The following is a 24,250-nucleotide window of genomic DNA, read 5'->3' on the forward strand; positions in this document are numbered from 1 at the left end:
ATGTAATAATCACTTATTCTTCTGTTGTTTGATACTTTACATTAGTTTTGAAAGATACCAAAAATGTATGTATCGATCCGATACCAAGTCATTACAGGATCATACATTGGTCATATTCAAAGTTCTCATGTGTGCAGGGACATATTTCCTGAGTTTATAAACATAGTATTGATTTTAAAAAGAGGAAAAAATATTTTGTGACAATAAAAAATATCGATATTCACAAAGTACACAGAACAAGAATTATGATGAACATCTTGAACCCTTTTTTTCTCCTTTGTTTTCCTTTGGCTTTTGTTAGTGGTGATGCCGGTGAGCTATTGTATCCTCCTACGGCGTGGTGAAGCATGTTTAGCTATTCCTCGTCCTGCAGGGATGATACTTGTAAGAAACGTACTTTATTTGTCACCATGGAGGCGAAGATTAGTGATTTAGAAGTAACTAAAACACTGCCGACTGCGGATGGATGTTCACTGCTAGCAAGCTAGCCATGTCTTAAAGCACCTCTTCCTGAGGGCGTTTCAGTGTTATGGCTTCACCTTTATCTTTAATTTTTAGGCCAACATGCGTTTGTTCTCCCTTTTCTGTCTACACACTGTGTCTGCTTGTAAGTACTCCGTGATTGTGCGCTGCCGAACATGCTCCCCTGCTCGTAAAACCAGCAATGTCATGACGTGACGAGGCGCCGTCATGCCTGGGAACCGGTACTTTTCAAACAAAGTATAGTACCTATAGTATAGTTTTTGATTCGTTAGTACCGCGATAAGTACCGGTATATCATACAACCCTAATCCCTAGTTTATAGTAGTATGCTAAATCAAAAACTACTATCTGTTATTGGAATCCTGTTTGCCCTCCAAATCCTTCTGTGTCCAAGGAATTATTTGTAACATTAACAAAAACAAAAACAACACATTTTGATAGAAAAAAAGTATTGATCTAATCGCTCTAGTGTCAATCCTATACTGATATTACCCTTGGTAATCATCACAAATTTATGGATCAATCCGCCCTCGTACGTCTTGTGGACTTCCGTACAATCATGGCACACTATCAGTTGTTGTATTATCCTCTCTCTAGACTCTTATTAATCTACTTTTTGTTGTAACGTGTTTCCATTAGGGCTGCAACTAACGATTAATTTGATAATCGATTAATCTGTCGATTATTACTTCGATTAATCGATTAATAATCGGATAAAAGAGACAAACTACATTTCCATCCTTTCCAGTATTTTATTGGAAAAAAACAGCATACTGGCACCATACTTATTTTGATTATTGTTTCTCAGCTGTTTGTAAATGTTGCAGTTCATAAATAAAGCTTTATAAAAAAAAAAAAAAAAAAAAAAAATATATATATATATATATATATATATATATATATATATATATATATATATATATATATATATATATATATATAATATTTTTTTTTTAAATACAAAAATAAAAAAATAAAAAAAGCCTCTGCGCATGCGCATAGCATAGATCCAACAAATCGATGACTAAATTAATCGGCAACTATTTTTATAATCGATTTTAATCGATTTAAGCGATTAGTTGTTGCAGCCCTGGTTTCCATCTACACTTCTTAAACTTTACTAAGCACTTATCCGGATCCTGTTTGTGCTCGGTGTAAAACGTGTTTAGCCTCGTCCTAATTCTTGATAAGGAAATTTGATAATGATACTTCAGATACTAAGAAATGCAGTTTATCTGCTGTAATGGAGGTGGTAATTATTAACTGTGTTTAGACTATGGAGATATTCAATTAGCTACTAGCTTGTCAGCTGGGGGACTAAAAAACAAATACAATGTCAGCCAGAGGGGATCGGCATTAGTGATTGCCATGGAAAGGCATTAATCGGCGATGGCAATAACGTATTTTTTCCCGCATACTTGTCGGCACATCCCTAAAACAAAGTAAAACTTTCAAAATAAGAAAAATAATCCACAGAAAAATACAGAATATGGAGAAAGTGCGAAAAAACGATTTCCTTGTAGGTAAAACAAAAGTAGCGAACAGGAGGAACATTTTATGAATTAATTATGACAAGCAGAAATGCACATGAGCCATGTTTGTTTACAGCGGAAGTCACTGCTTGTTCTTCTTCTACTTCAGTTTACGTTATGTGTTGTGCATTTCAAAATTATTTTTTCCGATTTACGGTGCGATGCATGAAAACGCACGTCATTATGGAATAAAAAAAATGTCAGGACCCATGTGCACAGTAACATTGTAATCCGAATTATGATCAGATTTAAAAAAGAAAATCCCCATGTTACAGTGAGAAGTTACATTCCTTCTCATCTAATGCCCGCATGCTCTGATGTCTATAAAATAAATATTTCGTCTTCATTGGGCCACTACAAAATTTAATTACTTGCTAAACTCAGACAGAAAAAGACGGCGACATTGCGACTTGGTTTGAGGAAACACAAAAAAAGGTAGGTTAAAGTATTATTTTTTAATCTAATCGTGACATGTAGTGAATAAATGCTGGTAAAAGCAGCTTTATATTTGACTTTGTCTGAAAAAAAATATAGCGATTATGTTCGCCTTATGTCGGCGGGTGTGGATAGTTTTTTTTTGCATATAAGAGAACGCCTCCACACTAACTATTTGTGGACATAATTCAAAATGTGACTGTGCAGCACAATTTACACCAAATCTACACCAGAGCACATCCGGTACATTTTATCTCGACCACAAGGAAGTGTGTTGAATGTAGATTAAAATCATCATTGTTTCCATTTAACTGTTCACTTCCTGTACTGCCTTGCTCGCCACAAGCAGTACACTTTGCCCCGTTGCGAAATTCGTCCTGGAGTTGCAATCGGTGCAAAAAAACGATTGGCAGTTTACGTGCGCTAAAGATTGTACTCACGTAAAAGATTCCGTTCTAAAGAGACGCTCACTCAGTGAGCCACAATTCCATTTCAATATTCCTCGTTACATGTAGGAGGGTGCTTGTCTGGCCAGAAAACCGGCTCAAATTTGGAGGCAAACTGCAACGAACACATTGTCTATCCACAGTGTGAAGCCGCTTCGAAGATACAAATCCTCACCACCAAAATAAACGGTTTCTTCTAAGTAGAAAGGATGCTAAACATGCTACACATACACACGGACTAGGACGACACAAGAAGCTAACCGCTAAAGCTTCAAAATAAAGTAAGGGTGATCGACCCAGATGTCGATACTATAAATACATAGCGTATGATCAGTGTATGAATGATACTGAAGTGATTAGAATGATATTTTTCTTGTTTTTATTATTACAAAATCTTTGGCTATGGATACAGGAAAGCTTCAGGGAAACAATTATTTAAATAGGACCTAACAGCACTCTTTTTTTAATTTTAATTTTTTTTAGTTATGATGCACTGGTACTCTTTATTTTGTAAAAAAAAAAAAAAAAAATCATGTAGCATTCAAGACCACACATTTAATACATCATCTTAGAACAATACTAGCAAATTTTAAACCTAATAAGACAGGCTTTATAAAAAAGTATTATCGTGATTACTTCCGTACTTGCGATAAAACATTTCCTGTTTTATAATCTATCATCAGTGTATCAGACCGGGACTTGGAATCAGATCGAATCTGAGGCAAAAAAAATATAAAAAATTGAATCGGTATAGGAAGCCTAAAACGTTCAAAATGCGTTTCTACTTGTATGGATTCTTCATTTATCACTCCAAGCACTTATATTGTAGGTTTTACAATATAACTAAAACAATTTTTACTTACAAAACCCTCCCATGTTTGATGTTACTGTATGTACGAGTGTTTATATGCATATGTGTATGTGCTATGGTAATGTAATAGCGTTGTTAGCATTAGCTTATATGCTAACACGTTTGCGAGTGTCTGTGTTAGTATTATTAACTTACAATGACATTCTTCTTTGTATTGTTTCAGTTTCACAAATTCCTCAGTAAACTCACCGTGGACTTATAGAGTCTGTTTAGCTGATTGGAGAGCTAGCTTCCACAGTTAGTGGACCTATGACAATGACTTCTCTTTTGTTTGATGAGACGTTTTACTGCCGTGTTACGGACGCCGTTTGGAAACAATTAAGGTATGTAAATAAGCATTTACTAACTATTTCTGTCTAAATAACTAATTTCACAACGTATATATATGCGGCTTAAAGTTAGGTGCGGCTAATATATGGAATAATGTTTTTTTTCTTGGAACATTTAGTGGGTGTGGCTCTGTAGTCTGGAAAATACAGTGACCTTAACAGATGGATCATTTTATTGCCCTCAGGAGAGCTTTTGGATTGATAGGTTCCAACAGTCTTAATTGGTCAAATTTGCGGTCCACTAAAGCTCTTGAATTTGTACTATAATCACATAATTACCTTGTTTTAAACTACTGTTTTGCCTACGCTGTTTTTGTTTTTGGTTGCTGACACACACTTTGTAAAGACATTGTGAAATACAAGTATTTTGGAGCAGGGTTCTGCAGCTAATACGATTTGTTCAGACCGCAGCTTTGCGAGCAAAAGCAAAGAGAGTGCGCGACATCGTGCGACTGTCAGCAAGCGACTTTTGTCTGTCACATAAATCCTCCTGTGAACTCGTCTGAACTAGGTGCAAGAATGTAATTGAAAGCAGCAGGCCAGGAAAAAGGGCTTTTGTGTTAACGCGGTGTTAGGCGCTCTCCGTAGCACGACAGTAAATAAACTCCTACAGGAGCGGATAAATATTTTGGATTCTAGGTTACCGGAGCGGAGTAGCCACGGACGGCTGGGAGTCAAAGAGTGAGCGTGGGATGCATCGCACTACATCACAGTCGCCACGGTGGAACTGTTAATCCTTCGCTCATAGAGCAACGTGTGATGTTGTTTTCTTCACAGCGTTCATATGATTTTTTTGGAGGAAAACTTGAACCCAATGCCTTAGATCATATTTACGAGTGACACAGTAGTGGTTTGTGCATGCCATCGATAAAGGTGATGCAAGTGTCAACAGACAACAACAAAACATGATTCTAGCTAAGAATCAATGTTGTTGTTCCTAGACTCAGTTTGAAAAAAGGAAAAACTGTACAATTGATCTGGTTATCATCTTAAATCATTCCAGATATGTGACACACCTCAAACATGACAATAAAAACGGTCCTCTGTCTGTATCAAATTAAGGCCATGCGGCCCATTAACCTTTTCAATCTTTAAGGACGAAACTGTAGCTGCCATTATGATGTGCAGTGATGTTTTCAAATGACCGTAAGTCTTGAACTATACAAAGTATTTCAATGGTTGGAATCTGCGCTTTTGCATGATATTCTAGGTAGGTACTATGGTAATTATATCACAGCAGCTCAGACGAGGCACCAAGCAGTGTCGGTGGGGAGTGTTTGCACAGTGTTTTCAGAGCGGCCAGCCTGAAATGCGGGTGTCAGGGACAGACGCGGAAGGAGGTTTTTACAACAAAGTTCTAAAGCTTAGTGATATATCAGATATATCAGATTGTAGGTGGGGTTTTTTTACCCTTCACGTTCATATTTCGCTGTGTTTGTTGCATTTTTGTTGCATTTTGCTTGATTGTAAAATATGTCGATCGAGAGGGGGTGTGACGTTCATATGTTGTCAATATTTAGTGTTTTATTGTTAGTAGTTAATATTGTACATGTACATTCTTGGGGTCTCATTCAGTAAAACAATTTCAAATTCCATCCCGTTTTTAAGGCGGTCTGTCATAACGTTTTTAGCTTTCAATCAGACATTATTGTGAGGTTTTGTATTAGTGTTCCTAAAAGCCAAGATCTTCAGCTCTCACTGGATCGGTTCGCAGCCGAGTGTGAAGCGACTGGGATGGGAATCAGCACCTCCAAGTCCGAGTCCATGGTTCTCTCCCGGAAAAGGGTGGAGTGCCATCTCCGGGTTGGGGAGGAGATCTTGCCCCAAGTGGAGGAGTTCAAGTACCTCGGAGTCTTGTTCACGAGTGGGGGAAGAGTGGATCGTGAGATCGACAGGTGGATCGGTGCGGCGTCTTCAGTAATGCGGACGCTGTATCGATCCGTTGTGGTGAAGAAGGAGCTGAGCCGGAAGGCAAAGCTCTCGATTTACCGGTCGATCTACGTTCCCATCCTCACCTATGGTCATGAGCTTTGGGTCATGACCGAAAGGACAAGATCACGAGTACAAGCGGCCGAAATGAGTTTCCTCCGCCGAGTGGCGGGGCTCTCCCTTAGAGATAGGGTGAAAAGCTCTGTCATTCGGGGGGAGCTCAAAGTAAAGCCGCTGCTCCTCCACATCGAGAGGAGCCAGATGAGGTGGTTCGGGTATCTGGTCAGGATGCCACCCGAACGCCTCCCTAGGAAGGTGTTTCGGGCACGTCCGACCGGTAGGAGGCCACGGGGAAGACCCAGGACACGCTGGGAAGACTATCTCTCCCGGCTGGCCTGGGAACGCCTCGGGATCCCCCGGGAGGAGCTGGACGAAGTGGCTGGGGAGAGGGAAGTCTGGGCTTCCCTACTTAAGCTGCTGCCCCCGCGACCTGACCTCGGATAAGCGGAAGAAGATGGATGGATGGATGGTTCCTAAAAAATGGACCCAAACACACCTACTGTAAAACAGATTTTCACAGCTTACCTTATATGTATATATGTGTGTGTGTGTGTGTATATGTATACATAGATGAATATACCGGCCCCCAGACACATTTTTTTCTTTAAATTTGGCCCCCCGAGTCATAATAATTGCCCAGGCTGGTCTTAATTGTTCCAACGATGTGTAACAACTGACACATCACATGACAGTAAGAATGTACTAACATGAACATTTCATACCACAGTTCTAATGATCACAATCGGTGTTTCCCATATACCTGTAATCATATACCTGTGGCGGCCAGCCATATAGCTTAATTTTTTTTTACGATTTTGCAGTTTAGGAAGGTAATGATTCACATTCCAGGTGATATATGTGCGGCCATCTCCTGACAAATATGTTATTTGTATAAAATATAGAGTTTGAGGGTCGAGCAAGAGGCCTCTGTTGCTAATCAGCACACACACACACACAAACATACCTAAAGTTTGAAAAAATGAAATGTTTTGTCATTTTTTTGCGCCACAAAAAGTTAACGCTTTACATTACAGGTGATTTTTGTGAATCATGTTCCATAAAACATGTGTTTTAAAGTCAGACTATAGAGATTTCACAGCTAAGCAGCACCCACATTGCAGAGAGCAGCAGACTAGCCTTGGAGTATAACGTTAGCTGTGTTGGTTTCAACAGTTTGGTGACTATACTCCTATAAGCAGAAATGCATTTGCTGTTTTATGTCGGTTTTGTTTCGCTAAAATCTCATTTGTTAAAGGATAGTGCAAGTTTGAAAAGATACTGATGCTAATTTTCGTTAGCCTGTCAATAGGATCGTCCATTGTATGTTTGCATTAAGCTAGCTTTATCCTGTATGTATTAGCATCTACAGACTACAGTATTTACTTTAATACTGATACGTGATAATTTAATGACTTCTTCTGTATTGTTTGAATTTACATGACGTCACGTCCGGCTCATTAAATATGCACGGTGGTCCAGCCAGCGTCTGTTCTCAATGGGTCTTAGGCGCCAGTTAGCCTTTCTCGAAGAAAAATGCCCTATGATTGTGTTGTTTTCAGCTGTACGAATCGTTCAAATTCGAAAAAGGTAAGCATTCCTCCAGAGTTCCTCGATAGGTAATGAAGAAGGGAGAAAGAGTGTCAGATTTTCCGAAAGACGCGCTCCAGTCCATTGTAGCAGAGTTGAAGAATGCACAAGTTTGCAGTCATCACTTCGTTAATGGGTTTCCCAATTAAGTATCATCTTGATATTATTTAGATATTTTAAAACACATTTTGGCTATAAGTGTTTCGTAAAGCACCAACTCGGCGAGTCTAAATAAAAGAGAGCAAGTGTGAGCAAAACCTAAAGGCAGCAATCATAAATGAAGCTTTCAGCACATACACAAAGTTGACATCACATGGACAAAGATAAGACCTTCTGGAAGAAAGTTCTGTAGTCAGATGAAACAAAAATGTAGCTGTTAGGCCACAATACCCAGCAGTATGTTTGGAGGAGAAAAGGTGAGGCCTTTAACCCCAGGAACACCATACCTACCGTCAAGCATGGTGGTGGTAGTATTATGCTCTCGGTCTGTTTTGCTGCCAATGGAACTGGTGCTTTACAGAGAGTAAATGGGACCATGAAAAAGGAGGATTACCTCCAAATTCTTCAGGACAACCTAAGATCATCAGCCCGGAGGTTGGGTTTTGGGCACAGTTGGGTGTTCCAACAGGACAATGACCCCAAACACACGTCAAAAGTGGTAAAGGAATGGCTAAATCAGGCTAGAATTAAGGTTTTAGAATGGCCTTCCCAAAGTCCTGACTTAAACATGTGGACAGTGCTGAAGAAACAAATCTGTTTCAGAAAACCAACAAATTTAGCTGAACTTCACCAATTTTGTCAAGAGGAGTGGTCAAAAACTCAACCAGAAGCTTGCCAGAAGCTTGCGGAGGGCTACCAAAAGCGCCTTATTGCTAAGGGACATGTACCGTATTTTGCGGAGTATAAGTCGCACTGGAGTATAAGTCGCATTTTTTGGGGAAATGTATTTGATAAAACCCAACACCAAGAATAGACATTTGAAAGGCAATTTAAAATAAATAAAGAATAGTGAAAAACAGGCTGAATAAGTGTACGTTTTATGACGCATAAATAACCAACTGAGAACGTGCCTGGTATGTTAACCTAACATATTATGGTAAGAGTCATTCAAATAACTATAACATATAGAACATGCTATACGTTTACCAAACAATCTGTCACTCCTAATCGCTAAATCCCATGAAATCTTATACGTCTAGTCTCTTACGTGAATGAGCTAAATAATATTATTTGATATTTTACGGTAATGTGTTAATAATTTCACACATAAGTCGCTCCTGAGTTTAAGTCGCACCCCCGGCCAAACTATGAAAAAAAATGCGACTTATAGTCCGAAAAATACGGTAACCAAATATTAACATTGCTGTATGTATACTTTTGACCCAGCAGATTTGGTCACATTTTCAGTAGACCCATAATAAATTCATAAAAGAACCAAATTTCATGAATGTTTTTTTTTACCAATAAGTATGTGCTCCAATCATGCTATCACAAAAAAATAAGAGTTGTAGAAATTATTGGAAACTCAAGACAGCCATGACATTATGTTCTTTACAAGTGTATGTAAACTTTTGACCACGACTGTAGTTATATTTTGATAAAGACGGGGAAAAACATGCATCCTGTTAAACGGCGCGTGCAACAACAACAACAAACATGGCAGTAGACGCAAAGTTAAATCATGAAATGCAACCTTACCCAAGCAATAATGATGCATGATTTATCCGAGAAAATCTTGATACATATTTCCTTGACCTAGCCACACACAAAGAAGTTGTAGACCTTTTTGCAGGAAGATTCAGGCCCCTTGCGTACTCAGATAGTTAACACTCTGTTTGCTGCACAACAGCCATCTTGGTTTGGTTGACCACCGCAGTTTTTCACTTTCGGGAAGAAGTCCTAAAAACAACTGAAGACCTTGACATCAGGTCACATGCACCAGCTAGTTCATGCGGTGCCTGCATTTTACACAATCACAGCCCACAAATAAAGCATACTAGCGTTACGTGAAACCCGTACGTTAATATTAGACACTAAAGCGTAATACTTAATCAATAATTGTACCTTTTTTTTGTGAAATTGTATTAACGCACACGTTACAAGTGAAATGTCAACGTTGATCATTTATTAGAAAAAGAATGATGTGTACATACAGCAGAAAAATTATTCATTTCAACAATTTGCCCTAAAATATGCATTGAGGCTATAGAGTGAGTTTTGCAGCATTACCCAATCAAGCAAACTAATCAACAGATTACTCCAGTACCTTTTATTTGTTAATTGTCCACCTAAAACACTCAGATTGAATATTTACAGCAGAGTAAAGCAAAGTCTGCAATACGCATTTAGGAATTTAATAATATGAAATTTAATATCACGGTTACTGTGACCATAATTATCACATTTATCATTATTGTCATAGTACGGATGTAATGATTAACCGCATTAATGATAAACAGTAATAAAACTCCCGACAGCTAGTATTGCGCCATTTTGAATGAAAATCACCGTAAAACCGTGACTGAAAACCGCACTTTATAAAACTTGGGGACTTTCTTGGATAAGCAGCTAGCGCGCTAACCTCTAGCTAGCTTAAAAACACATTAACATATTTTCTAGAGATGTCCGATAATATCGGACTGCCGATATTACCGGCCGATAAATGCTTTAAAATGTAATATCGGAAATTATCGGTATCGGTTTCAAAAAGTAAAATGTATGACTTTTTAAAACGCCGCTGTACGGAGTGGTACACGGACGTAGGGAGAAGTACAGAGCGCCAATAAACCTTAAAGGCACTGCCTTTGTGTGCCGGCCCAATCACATAATACGTACGGCTTTTCACACACACAAGTGAATGCCATGCATACTTGGTCAACAGCCATACAGGTCACACTGAGGGTGGCCGTATAAACAACTTTAACACTGTTACAAATATGCGCCACACTGTGAACCCACACCAAACAAGAATGACAAACACATTTCGGGAGAACATCCGCACCGTAACACAACATAAACACAACAGAACAAATACCCAGAACCCCTTGCAGTACTAACTCTTCCGGGATGCTACAATATACAGCCCTGCTACCCCCTACCCCTAAAACCCCGCCCACCTCAACCTCCTCATGCTCTCTCAGGGAGAGCATGTCCCAAATTCCAAGCTGCTGTTTTGAGGCATGTTAAAAAAAATTATGCACTTTGTGACTTCAATAATAAATATGGCAGTGCCATGTTGGCATTTTTTTCCATAACTTGAGTTGATTTATTTTGGAATACCTTGTTATATTGTTTAATGCATCCAGCGGGGCATCACACCAAAATTAGGCATAATAATGTGTTCATTCCACGACTGTATGTATCGGTATCGGTTGATATCGGAATCGGTAATTAAGAGTTGGACAATATCGGAATATCGGATATCGGCAAAAAAGCCATTATCGGACATCTCTAATATTTTCCCATTACAAGAAAACAATGTGTTTATGCAAGTTTAGATATGTCATTTCTTAATGGGGAAAGACATTATTGTCTCTTGTATTCATGTTAGCATTTAAGCTAGCTAGCGAGCTTGCCATGATTGTCATAGTACGGATGTAATGATTATCCGCATTAATGATAAACAGTGGTTAAAGTACCGACAGCTAGAATTGCGCCATTTTGAATTCAAATCGTCGTAAAACCGTGACTGAAAACCGCACTTTTGATAAACTCATGGCAAGCTCGCGAGCTAGCTTAAATGCTAACATGAAAACAATCTAAACTTGCATAAACACATTGCTTTCTTGTGATGGGAAAATACGTTAATGTGTCTTTAAGCTAGCTAGAGATTAGCACGCTAGCTGCTTATCCAGGAAAGTCCCCAAGTTTTTTTAAAGTGCGGTCATCAATTACTGCTTTTTTTACCGTGGTTTATCATGTATACCCGTATTCGTATGATACAAACATTGATCACCTGTCTGACCTGAAGCCCCGTAGACTCCATTAGTCTTTGTGTGTCTGTCTCTCATCACCACCCTCAAACGCAAAATGCCTTCTCTTCCTGTGCCGTTTGTGTTTATAGAAGCCCCCGAAGTCTCCCCCGTTTCTCTCCCACTTTGACGTCACCCATTTCACTCCATCGCGCCTCGTCTTCAAGCTAAACAGCACAACGCGTCTGTCATCTCGCTACCTGCTGAAGTGTTTGTTTTACTGCACGGCCGCTCCAAACGCAAACAGCCCCTTCAGAAAAAAGGAGGTCAATTTATTCAAGTCAAGCACTTTATTTTACCCTTGTTCTCAAATTTATATATGGATGTGTGTGTGTGTGTGTGTGTGTGCCAAACATGTGGCCTCTTTTCATTAGTACTGTGTTTCAATTTACACTGATCACAAGTTTTCTTGACTAAACTTTGACCTGGAGAACAAGTCAGCAGACATAATGCTTTTTGTCCATTTTGTGAGGAAGTGACTTGCTGCCACTCTTCCTAAGGATGTGATTTAAATGCGTTCTTGCTGTGGCTTAACTGCGTAGCGCTGCAGGGAAATAGTTTCAAACCCACAGTCGTCACTTATACCTCGCCGTGACAACGCCGTGCATCTCCTTACCAGAACCTGTCGCATGTGGGAGTGGGTCGGGGTGGAGCGGTGCTTGTTTTATTATCAACAGGCAAAGAGAAGTCCGCCCTCCTTGAGACTTGTCTTTTTATGGAGACACGGGAAGACTGCAGGAAGAAGAAAAGAAAAAAAACAGAACGATGATGCACGGAGGAGAAAGTTCTGGAGAGGGTTTGCAGATTAAGCTAATACCAAGTGTACGGACGTCACATAGGTTTCTGTTTCAGGTTTGCTGGTGAGATTTGAAAATACAAAACCTAAAACCAGAGAAGTTGGCACGCAGTGTAAATGGTAAATAAAAACAGAATACAATGATTTGCAAATCCTTTTCAACCTATATTCAATTGAATAGACTGCAAATACAAGATACTTAATGTTTGAACTGGTAAACTTTGTTATTTTTTGCAAATATTAGCTCATTTGGAATTGGATGCCTGCAACATGTTTCAAAAAAGCTGGCACAAGTGGCAAAAAAGACTGAGGAAGTTGAGGAATGCTCATCAAACATTTATTTGGAAAATCCCACAGGTGAACAGGCTAATTGGAAACAAGTGGGTACCATAATTGGGTATAAAAGCAGCTTCCATGAAGTGCTCAGTCATTCACAAACAAGGATGGGGCGAGTGTCACCACTTTGTGAACAAATGCGTGAGCAAATTGTCGAATAGTTTAGGAACAACATTTCTCAACGAGCTATTGCAAGGAATTTAGGGATTTCACCATCTACGGTCCGTAATATCATCAAAAGGTTTAGAGAATCTGGAGAAATAACTGCACATAAGCGATGATATTACGGACCTTCGATCCCTTAGCAGTACTGCATCAAAAAGCGACCTCAGTGTGGAAAGGATATCACCACATGGGCTCAGGAACACTTCAGAAAACCCCTGTTAGTAACTACAGTTTTGTCACTACATCTGTAAGTGCAAGTTACAATGCAAAGCCAAAGCCATTTATCAACAACACCCTTCTGTTCACTACTTTTGTTTTTGCTAGTCTCGTTTTTAGAGAAACAAACGCAACAGTTTATAACGCTACTTCTGTACATGTTGAATAGGGGTGCTGGGGTGGCGAGGACAGCAGCAAGACAATTGCTTCATTCCAGGACTAATACATTTAGTTTCCGCTACTTCACCAAAGTATAGTGGACGTCGAAGACATGCGCAGTTAGGATAAATTAAATCAGAATTTCGGAAGATGTGTTTTCATGCACTACAATCCGAATACAATCGGTATAAACCACCCTTCCCGATCGGAATGAAAGTTTGATCCGAACATGTGTGATCGGGTCAGAATATTCTGAATGGCGTGTTTGCATTAAGCATATTTAAACCGGTTAGGCTTTTAATCCGATTAAATGTGTCCATGTGCACATAGTGAGTGTATTGATCATGTTTTTTTTCTGTGTGTGTTACTAATCAGTTTGGAGCTTGAATGTGTGGTTCTGATCATACGCACCGTGAGGTAAAGTTGGGCCTTATGGTTTCCACGTTAACTGAATTGCAGACGGAATCCGGGAGTTGGCCAATAATAATGAAAGCTTGTGTTAAAATGTCAGTTGACTTAAATCAATCAATGTTTATTTATATAGCCCTAAATCACAAGTGTCTCAAAGGGCTGCACAAGCCACAACGACATCCTCGGTACAGAGGATGTCACAAATGTGACTGAAATGCTGTCATTGTGAGGAGAAACATTTGTCTTGGGAAGCATTCATTAAGCATTTATTCATTAAATTCATAAAGCTTGTGCTTCACCTTATGTTGATTGTATAAAATGTACCTCAAGTGATAAAGGCCAATGTTGGATTATTGGGATGCATGGTATTCTGGGTGTGAAAAACAACAACAATGTACACTTACCAAACCGTGACAAGATCTGAAACAGTGCATTTTGTGACTGTTCAACCCCTAACTTAGACTGTTACTATGCTGCTCATTAGGCTGTTAAAATAACTATATTAAAGATTTGTCCATTTAAAAGTAAGGGCAGGCAAAGTGCTGATAAAAACAAAAATGTATTTGAGCAACCGAGTGTTTCCTCACACCGCCACATTGGTGACATCTGCAACTGCCACAACACACTCATTTACCATCATTCAAATATTACAATTATAATACAATCAATATAATATAATATAAACATATAATCATAGCGACAATAACAAACAAAACAACATCAAAGCTTTCTAGCTTTAAAAAAAAGAAAAAAGAGCATTTTTTAGAAAGATATAGACAAAGTTTAGCTGGCAATCTTTGGCTAACATGATAATTAAATCTATTTCTCACCCAACTCCGTCTCTCCGTTGTTAGCTAGCTAGCTAACAAGTTAACTATCTAAACAAAGAGAGTCGGGCACCGCATTCTCCAGATGTCCGACATGCCTGCGCTTTAGTGCTCCCGCATAAGATGTACTGCCATAAAAAGTAAGATTTACTTGAGTTATTTGTTTTTTCGACATGTTTCACCTGCTGTGTTCACTCGCAAGCAAGGGCAGGCAAAGTGCTGATAAAAACATGTAATGATAATGTAACGAAAGGACAATCAAAATAGCAGCATTAACAACAAACAAAACAACATCAAAGCTTTCTAGTGTTCTTAAAATGAAAAGAGCATGTTTTAGAAAGATATAGACAAAGTTTAGCTGGCAAACTTTGGCTAACATGATAATTAAATCTATTTATTCTGTCTCTCCGTTGTTAGCTAGCCAGCCAACAAGCTAACTATCTAAACCAGGGGTGTCAAACTCATTTTAACCCAGGGGCCACATTGAGAAAAATATATCCCCATGCGGGCCGGACTGGTAAAATCATGACATGATAACTTAAAAATAAAGACAACTTCAAAATTGTTTTCTTTGGCCAAAAATAGAACGAGCATATTCTGAAAATGTACACATGACAAAAAATTATCTTGGCAAAACATTAAGTTAGTGGAAAACTGAGGAAAAAATTGGTGCCGTTTCCAAAACACCACAGACTTAGACTATGTCTCAGTGTTTTTACAAAGCCATTAAACTCTAAGCACTTACTGTTCAGCATTATCATGTTGGCAGTTAATTAAAGACGTGTTTGGAAAAGCTACCGAGTGTTTCCTCACACCGCCACATTGGTGACATCCGCAACTGCCACAATTTACCATCATTCAAATATTACAATTATAATAGAATCAAAACAATGATCAAAATGACACTACAATAGCCAAATTAAAGGTAATATAACTACAAACTTAACCAATGTGAACATGGTAGATTTAATCCATCCCATCCATTTTCTACCGCTTGTCCCTTTCGGGGTCACGGGGGTGCTGGAGCCTATCTCAGCTGCACACAGGCAGATGGCGGGGTACACCCTGGACAAGTTGCCACCTCATCACGGGGCCAACACAGATAGACAGACAACATTCACACTCACATTCACACACTAGGGCCAATTTAGTGTTGCCAATCAACCTATCCCCAGGTGCATGTTTTTGGAGGTGGGAGGAAGCCGGAGTACCCGGAGGGAACCCACACAGTCACGGGGAGAACATGCAAACTTCACACAGAAAGATCCCGAGCCCGGGATTGAACTCAGGACCTTCGTAATGTGAGGCACATGCACTAACCCCTGTTCCACCGTGCTGCCCATGGTAGATTTAATCATAAAATAAAAAGAACAAACAAATCTAGAAACACAGATTTTTACAATGGAGTTCAGGGTGCACATCATGCCGTCAACAAACTGCGAGCGCTGCACGGAACTCTAACTACAAAGGTGATGGTCATGTTGACTTTGCATTTTACTGTTTCGATATTTTTCTCTGTAGAGTGGATAATTTACAATAAAAAAAAAGGTATTGTGCGTTGCTACAGCATTAGTCTGTTGCCAGCCACGATCGACGCTGATTGGAGTAGCGGCAGCCAATCCAGAGGGCGCTTAAAGTCAGCTGACACATCATCTTTAAACAGTGTCATGTGTGACGTGGGTTACACTTGAATTGCTATTGCGACATCCAGTGGACACATTTAGAACAGCAGTTTTATTCATTAAAAAAATTGCAGCTCATGTTACACTTAAATTTATTTTGCAGGCCGCGGGCCTCTTCACGGGCCTAAAAAGGGCCCCCGAGCTGTACGTTTAACATCCCTGATCATTCTACAGATGTCCGACATGCCTGCGCTTCAATGCCCCCGCATAAGATGTACTGCCATGACAAGCAAGATCTATTTGAGTCATTTGTCTCTTCGACATGTTTCACTCGCTGTGTTCACTCTGCAATTTTCTCGACGGTCACGCAGAGAAAAAAATCCAGATCGCAGCATCCAATGGTTCCTGGTCAGAGTTGCAGCCCGTCACACAGCCTATATCCTCGCCGCCAAACTTGCCAAAGATGTTAAACGATGATTCAATTTCCCCATCTGGCACAATTTAAAGCATCAAGTGCTGTGCGCATGAATCCAAAAGTGATCTCATGCGCAGAATCTCTCCACAAATTCCACAACCAAGAGCATCTCATTTACTTTGAAGGAGAAATTTCCAGGAAGTGTTGCCGCTCAAAAAAAGGGGCAGGCGTCATGGATCATATCGCAAACTGCTTCAATGTGTTCACAGGTCATAGGTCGTGGGGTAAAATGTCCTCCATTGCTAATGCACATCTGAAGTCCATACATTGTGATCCGTGCAGAGTGTACGGGGATTCTATTATTTCCATAAATCTGCCGTTTTATGAAAAGCGCGTCTTGGCTACCGACTGCATTCCTGCAGCCTAAAACGTAATGTATGTGTTCTCACTCCCTCCATCAGCATCACTCAGTAGGGACCGCACGATAATCCAGTCAAGGAATGTGTTTCGTAAAATTGATGTACCCGCAGGCGCTCTGCCGTGTTGCAATCTTGAAGTGTTAACTCTCATCTTAGACATTGTGGGCTTTGTAAAAATATAAATGTTAATAATAAGCACTGTCAAGCATGAATTAAACAATTGAACAAAAATAAAACGAGTAACGATTACACATAAGCACTGCCTTTTTTATCTGATAAGAATCTGATGTATTGGATCTTAATCATTTAAATTTACATTATTAGATTATTTATGATGATTATTTGATACTCTGATTATTATGGTAAGCTTGAACACTGGTTTAGTTTCCGAGCCTTCTATAATGCCCAGACATCATAGGTACACAGCTCAAAGAGGTGTGTCGTTATCTGCCTAAATTATATCTACGGCTAATAGTGTTGTCGCACTGTGTGGATATTCTTCTATCTCCTGAATTATTAATCTACTTGCTAATTTCCTATCTTGCTAATTTTTCTTAGCTGGTTACGCTCTGCTGTAACTTGGCTCCAATTAGACTTTTGTTGAAGTTTACAAAACACTTACCGTATTTTTCGGACTATAAGGCGCACTTAAAAATATTTTCTTTCGCACAAAAATCGACATTGCGCCTTATAACCCCGTGCGTCTAATATACGGAATAATTATGGTTGTGCTTACCGACCTCGAAGCAATTTTATTTGGTACATGGTGTAATGATAAGTGTGACCAGTAGATGGCAGTCATACATAAGAGATATGTGTAAACTGCAATATGCCATCAGTAAACAACACTAAAACTTTAAATGTTCCATTGAGAATATAGAACATTACACACGGCGCTCAAATATCTGTCAAAAGGTTTTTAATACGACTTTGGTAAGCTATGAACCTGCACCGCTTGATGGATTGTCAGGGCATTAAACATATGAGTATTATTATGGTGTGTGTATAAGGACCACAAAATGGCACCTATTAGCAGATATGTTACCTGGTGTTTGTTTCGCAATATTATGCAAAACCAACTTTTCTTACCTTCTGGTACCTGCTGATCTGTATTTGGGATCTGCATAAGTCCTGGAAATGTGTGCGTGTCCGCCACTGTAGTCCGTGCCAACACGGTATTCATAAGCTTCTTCTTTTTCTCTACCTTCTTATGGGACATTCATCCTTCGCTGTTGCCATTTCTAATATAAAGTAGCGTAAAGTTCTTACTTATGTCTGTCAGTAGACCATACTTGCCAACCTTGAGACCTCCGATTTCGGGAGGTGAAGGAGGGGCGTGGTTGGGGGCGTGGCTAAGAGGGGAGGAGTATATTTACAGCTAGAATTCACCAAGTCAAGTATTTCATATATATATATATATATATATATATATATATATATATATATATATATATATATATATATATATAAAATACTTGACTATCAGTGAATTATAGCTATAAATATATATATATATATACTGTATATATATATATATATATATATATATATATATATATATATATATATATATATATATATATATATATATATATATATATATTTAAAAGAAATACTTGAATTTCAGTGTTCATTTATTTACACATATACTTGTTGAGTTAAGGGTTGAATTGTCCATCCTTGTTCTATTCTGTCACTATTTTTCTAACCATGCTGAACACCCTCTCTGATGATGCATTGCTGTGTGGCACGCACAAAAGTGCTTTCATCAAATGCACCAGATGGCAGTATTGTCCTGTTTAAGAGTGTCACAACATTGCTGTTTACGGCAGACCAAAACGTGACTGCTGTTGTTGCGTGTTGTTACCGCGCTGGGAGGACGTTAATGAAACTGCCTAACAATAAACCCACATAAGGAACCAAGAACTCGCCCTCGATCATTCTACAGTTATAACGTCATTGGGCAGGCACACCGTTTATATTGTGGGAAAGTGGACTCAGGTCCGCATGGACCTGAGTCCGCCTGAATTTCGGGAGATTTTCAGGAGATAATTTGTCCCGGGAGGTTTTCGGGAGAGGCGCTGAATTTCGGGAGTCTCCCGAAAAATCCGGGAGGGTTGGCAAGTATGCAGTAGACTAGCTATCAAAGCGCAAAAAACTGTAGTGGGTTTACATAATTCACCCACGGAAGTTTAGTTATTAGAGGGTTCCGGTCGGACGTTTTTTCACGGGACACATTTCCGGCGTTGATGTTGCATTAGTGAGCCACGGATGAGGAGATGCTGCTCTGTTATTAATTGAAGTAAAGTCTGAATGTCATTAAAACAGTTAGCTCCATCTTTTGACACTTCTTCCACCCCCGTCCTTGCACGCTACACCGCTACAACAAAGATGACGGGTAGAAGACGCTGTCGAAGGTGAGCCACGTAAATAAGACTGCCCACAAAACGGCACATCCTGAAGAGCTCAGAAAGCTACTTGAAGATGATCTGTAAAACATAATCTATGCAACATTTTGACCGAAGAACCACCATTACATGTTATGTAGACCACAAGGAAGTGTTTTACATTTAGAAAAAAAAAAATCACAATATGACCCCTTTAATGCACCTTATAATCCGGTGCGCCTTTTGTATGAAAATAGACCTGCTCATCGGCAGTACGCCTTTTAATCCGGTGCGCCCTATGGTCTGAAAAATACGGTATTCTTTTGTTGTTTCCCTACTTTACATTCAAGCTAGCTTAGCGATTAGCATGGCTTCTCTTCGCCTTGCGCTGTTTTGCTCCATATGTTTAGTTATTGATTATTTCAGGTTTTGAGTATCATAAATTCCGGACGATAAGCCGCTTATAAGACGGTGCGGCTGATTTATGGATTTTTCTTTGATGGCAGCCATAATAAAACGTTTTCAAAAACCAAGCAAATACACTGAGAATGTGTTTTATTGTTTGTGCTATTACACCATCGTTCATTCACTGCAGTTGCTGCAGTGTCCTTCCATTTACCGGTAGTGTTTTCAACAGTACGTTCAGTCTTCTAGCCGTCCATAGCGCAGCTACTCATACGGATTTTTCGTATAAGCAACGTTTGTAAGTTTTACAATACAACTAAAACTGTTTATACTTACCAAATTGTTCCATATAGTCTAGAAGTTTTTTCATGCATATTTTTACGTGCTGTCATAATGTAATGAAGCTAACGTGTTTAGCATTAGCTAATATGCCAACACGTTTACGAGTGTCGGTGTTAGTATTATTAACTTGCAACGGCATTCTTTTTGTATTGTTTCAGTTTCACAAATTCCTCAGTAAATTCACCAAGACGTCACCGTGGAGTTATTCAATCTGTTTAGCCGATTGGAGAGCTCGCTTCCGCAGCTGGTGGGTCCATGAAGATGACTTCTGTTTTGTTTGATCAATACTTTTACTGCTGTTTTACAGACACCGTTTGGAAGCATTTAAGGTAAACATTTGCAGAATCTTTCTGTGTAAAAAAACTAATACATCTGCGACTTATAGTCCGATGTGGCTAACAGATGGAAACTTTTTTTTCCCCCTAAAATTTAGCGAGTGTGGCTATATACCGGAAAATATGGTAATTTATTGGATTAATCAGGTAATTGCTTCAAATACACTTATAGCCTCAATGGGTATTTTACCAACAATAGTTGAAATTTCTGCTTCCTTTAACCTTATTTTTTTTTTTTAATAAATACACATCATCAACATTGAAATTGTACTTTTAATATTGAATAAATAATCAAAAAAACCTCCCAGGTGTTTGCTGCATCACAAATCACTGCACCAACACACCACCGCACTCATGTGCGCTCTATTGCAGCGGCCGTGCAGAAACTATGTCGGCATACTTGAAGTTCCGGGCACTCCATGTAGAAAAAAAGTTAAAAGTTAAAGTACCAATGATTGTCACACTCACACAAGGTGTAGTGGAATTATCCTCTGCATTTGACCCATCCCCTTGTTCACCTGTTTGCCTGGTGTTAGAGCCATTTCGGACATAATTACACATATTTTTTATGTTTACATATGCTTTGTTTAAAGTAAATGTAATTATCCAGTCATAGCTTAAATGACTGTATATTTGGTATTTTGCTATATTTCACTTCCTATCAATGTAGTTGTGCTCTAATAGTTTGCTCTGTTTAGACTGGGTGTCGTAAAGTGCCAGTAACTGTCGTAAATTGTCAGCAACTGCCGTAAATGTGACAATGTTTTGTTTTGAAATGTCGAACAGGGCATGGAGCAACGTTTTTTTTGACCGTGTTTAAACGTATGTAAATTTGACTCCCTAGGACGTCCTAACGCCTCAAAGACGTGTTTGTGCTAACGTTATCTGTATTATTTTTTGCTATTCTTGTTAGTATTCGTCAGGAAGAAAAGTGAAAATAAACCCTGTCATTTTTTTATACTTTGTATCGGCGTCAGCCTGTTGTTATTGTGGGACGCAGGAACAGCTGATCAAAAGAAAACCACGCGTCAGAAACTTTATGCCCTGCCGAGGAAACGACAAAGGAAGATTAGTTGCCGTTACACCAGGATATTATCATTGTATTAGTTCCTCTCATTAAACGATTAATCGAAGCAACAGAATATAAACCAAGCTTTTTTTCGAATCGAATGAATAGATGAATCGTTAGTTCCACATTTTAAAACCGCCTGTATTACTTTATTCAACATCTTTAAATAATCAATATTTGGACGGTTGTCCGTTGATTCAGAATCGGCCATGTCCTAATTGTGATGCATCCAGGAGTCGCTCCTTTACCCTACCCCTATTGAATGTTTACACTTAACACAAAGCAAAAAGGTTGTACTCATTCGTCCTTTTTTCAGGCCTGTCCACTGTTTTAGAAGAATGACACAAATCTCATGTTAACACCCTCTTGTTATCTATTTTCTTATTTACTCCTTTAAACTCACAAATTATTAGAGGTTGGGGAAATAATACACTTTTAGATGCATCGCAATTCGGACATGGACGATTATAAAATCGATTAGTCAACGTCAATAATCGATAAATTTAATGTAAATAAAGTAATGCAGCCAATTCTAACATTTCTCACCTCGAGACCCGACTGGCTCCTTTATTATAAAGCACTTATGTTCCAGTTTTGCACACAATTCCATTATTTAATAAATGTGATGGGAATTTCTTATGACAAATGCACTGTTTTTAAAAGTGGCAAGTGATAAACGCTTATTTAGTGAAACGAAAAGAAATGTAAAACTGCACGAATATACGTAAATTTAAGATGCATCAATAATCGGAATCGAATCGTGAGATGGCCAAAGATTCCCACTTCTACAAATTAAAGCCGCTATTTCCATTAAGAAGTGAAAATGTCCTATGTTCGTTGGAATTTTCAACAGTTGTAACTGCACACCTTAAGGCACCTTTTTTGGCGGGGTAAGAATCAAAATGAAGGGTACCTGTGCCTTTGGCAACATCTTGGTTATGAAAATTAGAACTATACTGATTATTTTTCATGAAAAAACAACATATTTAAGCAAATGGGACACATGCTTGTACACGTAATGGCCTGGTGTGCATATATTTGAACATTGAACAAACACAAGTGCTCGTGTGTGTGTGTGTGTGTGTGTGTGTGTGTGTGTGTGTGTGTGTGTGTGTGTGTGTGTGTGTGTGTGTGTGTGTGTGTGTGTGTGTGTGTGTGTGTGTGACCTAAGAGTTCAAGAGGCCATTGACTGAGACTGGATTAGCTGCTCTCGAGGCTTCCACAGGAATGTAAGGACCAACACACACCCACTCACCCACCCACCCACACACCCACACACACACACACACACACACACACACACACACACGCACGCACGCACGCACGCGCACATTCTTTACATTCAAACAGTCACTATTTACCTGCAGTACGATAAAAGTCCATTCATGTCCGTTAACGATTGTTTTTAAATTCACTCCTTGGTTTGACTGGTGATAACTTCGGGTAGTATGGACTTTTTGCAGATTGACGGTTGGTTAAATATTGTGGTTTAGTTTGCAGTGGTGTAGATCTGCATACTAAAGGTGTACGATGAAAATAACTAGGTAAACATCGGGCCAATATAAGGAATTCCAAAGTCGCACCGATAACATTAAAAAAAGCTTTGATAACCAATTAAAGAAGAAATGCTCCAATGAGGTGAGAAACAGTGCTGTAGGTGGGTTAGTGTGAGCGAATAAAGTGCTCTTTTTCCCCTACGTGCCTTGCTGTAAGCCTGTTGTGAAGGCCCCGCCATCTGAGCTCATTGTAAACAATCGAGTGGGACTTTGTCGCTGTTTCAAAGGAAGGGTTTTGTGCGTGCTATTCGCTCCAAACGTCCTGCAAACATTCCATGAGGAGAGAAGCAGCATCACGCATCAACACACCAAACCTTATGAGCCAGTGATCGAAATAATCGTATCGTAAAAAATTTGATTTTTGAATGAATCACGATTCTTACTTGAAACAATTTTTATTCGATTAACTGATTTTTTTTAATTTTTTTTTTTTATAAATCTGTTTTGTCCAGCCACTCATACAAATCATATTGTTGATGTAGATTACCATAACTACTGTACAAATTTACTTTACAGAATAAAAGTGTGTGATACTTCTTGTTGCCTTATTTGTATTTGACTGTATTACAATTTTGGGTAGAAATATATTAAACAAAATCAGTTTTCTTTTAAGTAATATAAAAATGTATTAGAGTTGTTATCGTTGTTCTATCATAGAACTGGCACCCAATGTTATTCAAAAAGTATTGATTTTGAATTCAGAATCGATTCCGAATCGAATTGTTACCCCCAAGAATCGAATCGAATCGTTTGGTGCCCAAACATTCACAGCCCTACTAAAGAGTATTTTTTATGTTTGCATTTATATTGACATGAGGAGTGCTTATGTATGTAGCTTAAAGGGACCCAGTTAGGCAAAAACAACTTTTCTTAGCTATCTGTTCCTGCTGTTGTGCATTTGGGATCTGCATAAGTCCTGAAAATTGGAAATCAAACCTTGGAGGCATTGCGGAGATATTTATAAAATAATCTTGCCTTTGGAATTTTTACAACCTGTGACGTCACCGGATTATCAATGTATGGTATAAATGTACCCTGAGTGCCTTGCACGCTAGTGTAGTTCTTGTAGTCAATAAGCTGAACAAGGTTGTGCATGGACATGCATGCTACGTCGTTGCCATTTCCAATACAAAGTAGTGTATTGTTC

General features: G+C 39.0%; 1 protein-coding gene and 1 long non-coding RNA gene across 4 annotated transcripts in view; one reads left to right on the forward strand and one right to left on the reverse strand.

Moving 5' to 3' along the window:
- The window catches only part of LOC133622363 (rho GTPase-activating protein 6-like), a 131,454-nt gene that overhangs the window by 55,102 nt on the left and 52,102 nt on the right, over positions 1 to 24,250 (forward strand). The gene's annotated exons all lie outside the window — the stretch shown is intronic.
- The window catches only part of LOC133622364 (uncharacterized), a 70,323-nt gene continuing 57,639 nt past the window's right edge, over positions 11,567 to 24,250 (reverse strand). Inside the window, exon 3 of the long non-coding RNA XR_009817765.1 lies at positions 11,567 to 12,375. This is a non-coding gene — a long non-coding RNA (uncharacterized lncRNA). The remainder of the gene's footprint in view (positions 12,376 to 24,250) is intronic.

Source organism: Nerophis lumbriciformis, linkage group LG23, assembly GCF_033978685.3.
Source record: "Nerophis lumbriciformis linkage group LG23, RoL_Nlum_v2.1, whole genome shotgun sequence".
Taxonomy (NCBI): domain Eukaryota; kingdom Metazoa; phylum Chordata; class Actinopteri; order Syngnathiformes; family Syngnathidae; genus Nerophis; species Nerophis lumbriciformis.